We start from the raw sequence: 6,000 nt of genomic DNA on the forward strand, positions 1-6,000 counted from the left end.
TCAGTTACCGATTTAATGGCGGAAGCCCTTTGTCCCGAACAAAAGGTACCTCTCGATGAATAGCTTGGCGGAAACTCTAATAGGCACAAAGGAACAATATGCGTTACGTAATCTATTTCCTCTCCTTTCTATATCTAACCTCCTTGGTCTCTATGGTCATTACGTAATTCGGAAGATCTGCCCAAGGTAAAAAAAGACATACCATTATATTTTTAGGGAAACAAAAAATTGTAATCTAGCAAGAGTCAAGAGTTTGCTCCTAAATCACACACAAAAGACACCCTATATTTGGCAAGGCCCGTCAAGTTTCACTAAGGACACAAGTCAGATTAAATATATAGTATAAAATTATATAACCCCGTCAAAATCTGATGGTCAATCGAATCCTTACACGCCGAGTTAGCCTCCACGTCAGACAGTTCATACATACTACAAACCGGCGAACCCTTGCACAGACTGTTAGAAAGACCAACTATGTGTAATCTCTTTCTCAGTCATGTACTGCCATACAAAACAAATTCATAACAAATACAGAGTGTACATGCGCCTAACCCACATAGGTACCCGTCGTATAGAGCTCGATTATCGCATGTATACTATTATGAATGGTGTAGCAACAAAAGTTGGGGCATATAGACGAATCCAACGAGCCAAGTCATGGTCAGGATTTGGTCGGACATCTTTACCGCTAGCACCAACCTGGTGCCGAGTGTCCAATTGTGCAAATAAAAGCCGCCTAACACCTAGAGAAGATGCAAGGACGAGGATGGTTAATAGAATAATAGCTAATAATATATATAATGGAGATAATTCCGCAGGTAATCCCGTCGCATCTATTCATACATAGTCCTTTTGTTTGCAAGTACATCAATGCATAGATACCGCGTGTAGTTAATCCGATTATTATGTCACTTCAACAGCGAATAGACCATGCTGTGTGTTTTGTCGAAGGGAACTGTATTGTGTTGTAAACTTTAATCTTTCTTTTGTCTGCCTGTGTTTTCGCGGAAGGTGTAAAACGGGTGATGGAATGCAGTTTAAAATTTCCGCCAAGGCCGAATCATTTCACATTTTGAGTGCATTGTAGCCGACGGCTACCCAACTAAAGGCTGCTAGTCAGGTGTAGGAATGCGTGAATTTGGATTCCTCTACGGCCAAATCGTATGTAGGCCTAAGTCAATTCGGTGAAATTAAATAGGGAAGCATCGCCAGGGGGCGCTGCTTCAAAAAGAAGGCTGATGTTGCTGTTTTTTGTGATAGCTGTACTTTGTGGATGGGTTTCTCATTATCTAAGTATAAAAAGATTACATTTGTCACAATTCTGAAATTTGAGGCACATTTTTTGTTCTCCTTCACCAGATGACGTCACTACATAGAATTAGTGTGCTGTAAGATTGACAGGATGTACATAGTTTCGACGCGTCACTGCGAAAAATCGGGCTGCTTACCTACCCAATATTTGTTGGTTATATGGTAGAAGATATCATAAACATTAGGTAAAATGGTGTTTTGAATGAACCAGGGAGGATTAACAATGAGAAAACGACCAATTCATCCATACCTTTTAACACATAAATGAATAGGAACTCTATTTGGTGGTGTGGAACCTGTAATGCTCAGTTATAACCTCTGTTCTTGAGCAAGGTCACACGAACGTTAATGATCTTGTGAAGGGTTATAATAATGCGTGTCTTAATGTTTTGGATACTCATGCTCCTGTAAAGTCTAAGCTTCGGTCTGTCCGGTTCAAACCAAAATGGTATAACGACGATGTGATAAAAGCCCGTCGTGAGAGGAGACGTTATGAAAGACGTTGGAGAAAGACTGGCTTGGATGCCGACTTTTAAATCTACATCGATGCTAAGAGTACTGCTGCCGACGTTATTGTGAGGGAAAAATCAAATTTCTACAAAAATAAATTTGCAGACTGTACTTGTAGCTCAAAGGACATATACAAAACAGTAAATGAGCTGCTTAATGTCAGTGGAAATGTGCTCCCGGATAGTGACACATCTGCTGAACTTGCTAATAATTTTTGTGATTATTTTGTTGGTAAGGTAAATAAGATAAGGTGTGAACTTGATATGTATGATCCATGTAGCACTAACTCTACCACATCTCATGAGAATCAATCTGTTGTTTCATGTATTGAAAATCAATCTGTTGTTTCATGTAACCTTTTTGATTTCCAACTTATCACTGAAGACGATCTGTGTAAAATCATTGGGAAGTGTCCAACCAAGAGTTGTCCTCTGGATCCCATGCCCACATGGTTGGTCAAACAACATCTTGACACCCTTGCTCCCATTCTGACTGCCATTGTCAATGTTTCCCTCTCTTCAGGTGTTTTCCTGCAGAGCTTAGTAAAGCAGTTATAACACCAGTCCTGAAGAAGCCCTCTCTTGATAGGAACCTGTTAAGCAATTATCGACCTGTCTCAAATTTGCCGTTTGTGGGCAAACTTATTGAGAAAGTGGTTTCTACTCAGGTCTCCAATTACATCAATGTCTATCAGTTGTCGGATCCGTACCAGTCAGCCTACAAAGTTTCTCACAGTACCGAGACTGCGCTTACCTGTGTCCAGAATGACATTCTTAGGGCTATCGACAACCAGCGGGCCGTTCTACTTCTGATGCTTGATCTTTCAGCAGCTTTTGATACCGTGGATCACGGTATCCTTCTGGAACGGCTCGCTGGTGATTTCGGTATCAAGGGTAAGGTGCAAAACTGGTTCAAGACCTACCTTGAGGGTAGGACTGGGAGAGTTCATATAGATGGTGTTTTTCTGACGATAAAAACCTCATTTATGGAGTCCCCAGGGCTCAGTCATCGGCCCCCAGGCTTTTACGTACTACACCCGCAAAGTTGGTAAAATCATTGAGAGCCATCACCTACTTTACCACATTTATGCTGATGACGTTCAGATTTATAAGATCTTTGATCCGAATTGTCACGGTGATGCTGCTTGCGCATTATTTAAGTTGAGTCAGTGTGTTAATGATCTGCAGGCTTGGATGCTTAGAAATAGATTGAAACTCAATCAATCTAAGACTGAGGTTTTTATTGCTTCATCTGCTCACCACTATAAGACCCTGCAATATCTCACCCTTCATCTTGGTAATCAGGAAATTCCTTCTTCCCCTAGCATCCGTAACCTGGGTGTTATTTTTGATTACTCCATGACTATGGCTGATCACACTACCAATTTGTCTCGTACCATTAACTGGCAGCTGCGAAATCTAAATCGTATCCGTAAATACTTAGATACCGACACTTGTCATAACATTGTCCGCACTCTCATTTTATCCAAACTGGACTATTGTAACTTACTCTTCAATGGTATAGATAAAAAACTTAAGTTTTATCTTCAGGCAACCGAGTCGCAGTCATGCCTCTCCTCTTCTCCAATCTCTCCACTGGTTGCCTGTTGCCCAAAGAATACAGTTTAAGAGTCTTCTCCAGACATTCAAAGCATTTCACACCCAATCACCTGATTACATCTCTTCTTATTTTCAACCTCGGACCCACAAAACATCTTATGCGCTTCGATCTGACGCTGCTGTCACATTTGAAGTGCCTCGTTCCAAGAAACAAGCTGGTGATCGCGCCTTTTCAACAGTGGGGCCGCGCCTTTGGAACGAGTTGCCCACCACTGTCCGAGGTCAAGAAAATATTACCACATTCAAGAATCTCCTTAAAACCCACCTCTTTCCCACTCATTAGCTCTTTTTCCTTTCTTGTCTTTCTCTCTTTTAGCGCTTTGCCCACTTTTGTAAAAAGGCGCTTTATAAATCACATGTTTATGTTTATGTTTAACCGGGACCATGCACGGTTACGGTTCGCTATCTCTAACGACCGCTATCTCTAAGGTTCGCTACATTGTATCCCTAAGGTTCGTTATCACTAATTACGAAAAAGGTCCACTATACCTAAGGTTCGATATCACTAATTTTGAAAAAGGTTCGGTATTCCTAAGGTTCGATATCACTAATTTTAAATAAGGTTCGCTATCTCTAATTTTAAATAAGGTCCGCTATCACTAATTTATTGAAGGTTCGCTATCTAAGGTTCGCTATTTAAAATAAGGTCCGCTATCTCTAATTTTAACAATCCCGGTATCCCTAAGGTTCGCTATCTCTAATTTTAAATAAGGTCCGCTATCTATAAGGTTCGCTATCTCTAAGGTTCGCTATCTCTAATTTCAAATAAGGTTCGCTATAGCGGTCCTTATTTAAAATTAGAGATAGCGGACCTTATTTAAAATTAGAGATAGTGGACCTTATTTAAGATTAGTGATAACGAACCTTAGGTATAGCGAACCTTAATCGAAATTAGTGATAGCGAACCTTAGAAACAGCGAACCTTGATTAATTAGGGATAGCGAACCTTAAACAAAATTAGTGATAGCGAACCTTAGGTATAGCGGACCTTTATTGCAATTAGTGATAGCGAACCTTAGAGATAGCGAACCTTCAATAAATTAGTGATAGCGGACCTTATTCAAAATTAGTGATAGCGAACCTTATTTTAAATTAGTGATATAGCGAACCTTATTTTAAATTAGTGATATCGAACCTTAGAACTAGCGAACCTTATTCCAACTATCGAACCTTAGAAGTAGCGGACCCTTCTCTATTAGAGATAGCGGAATTCTGATCTCCATAGACTTTACATGTTAGTGTAAAAAAAAAGTGATACCACAATTTGAGTCCACTACCTACCTAGCAGTGATCTAGAGGGTCCATACTAACTACCTATGGTGTCAAACCTTGTATGTAGTGGGGGATGAACCAAGTCCTTATTTAGGCCCCCTGTGGGATCTTGCTCCTGGACTATGATAGCGAACCTTAAAGATAACGAACCTTAGAGATAGCGGTCCTTAGAGATAGCGGGATGTCACCCCATGAACGGCTCACACACAGCGACCTCTTGTGGTCAATATTAAGTGTATTCTTTATTTAACTTTATTCTCAAAGGTTGTTGCTCTCTAACTGTAAAATGGGCTATTTCAGTTGAAATCCATACAACCCCTATGGAAGACATGACCTTAATCTGTTGCATAGAGAATGTGAATGTCAAAAGGATGAGTGAATGAGTGATTCCATTTGAAATTCACACTCCCTGTGTGGAGATTGTGGTCATGTCTTTCATAGAGGATGTATTGGATTTCATCTGGAATAGCCCAATGCAAATGGTGAATGCAGACAGATTTGCACATGATAACTCTTTGCATTCATAGAACAATTTTTCACGGGCTACCATAATTTTAATATGATAGGAGTAGACAATGTTTTCTGTATACACATTTTTTTAAGTACAGTCCAATTCATGGCCCTTATTCTCACCTCTTTTATACGTATCTCTCTGCTATCTGACTATGTTATCTTCACAGGAAAGCATGTTTTTATGCTTTGCTTAGGGACCGTTCACAAACACTTGTTAGGGGGCCTTGATGCAAAAAATTCATCGCAAACATTTTTCGCCCCCCTTCAGATCTCAAAATTTCAGCCCCCCCTTTTTTTTTGACATGAAAATTATGGGTCAACCCCATAGAAAAGCATATAAACTCAATTCTCCCGGGAAAATTTGTGGTCAATTTTTACAGGGCCCCCTTAGGAGAGTCAAAACTTTTAAAGGTCCCCCCATTTTGCATCAGCCCCCCCAGCTCAACTTGACTTGATTCCAGAGCGTAATATACTATTAGCAATCAATTCAATTAGAACTTGACTTGATATAACTAATAATACATTACTCTTTCATTTCTGTGGAACTACACAAACAATAATAACAATAAATCAGTTCAGATATTGGAGATATCACCCATCGCGTGACACACCAGTGTCAACACGTTTATTTTGTGACTCTTATTTTTACATTTTGTGGTTTGCCTGTGTTTGCCTAGGGTTGCCTGTGTCGGTACCAAAGTCAAATAGTTACGAGCTATCACTAGCATCCACAACATACATGTATCTGGGCGCAGTTCTTTAACCAGGGGCGGAT

The sequence above is a fragment of the Amphiura filiformis genome, unplaced genomic scaffold (genome assembly GCF_039555335.1).
Source record: "Amphiura filiformis unplaced genomic scaffold, Afil_fr2py scaffold_28, whole genome shotgun sequence".
Taxonomy (NCBI): domain Eukaryota; kingdom Metazoa; phylum Echinodermata; class Ophiuroidea; order Amphilepidida; family Amphiuridae; genus Amphiura; species Amphiura filiformis.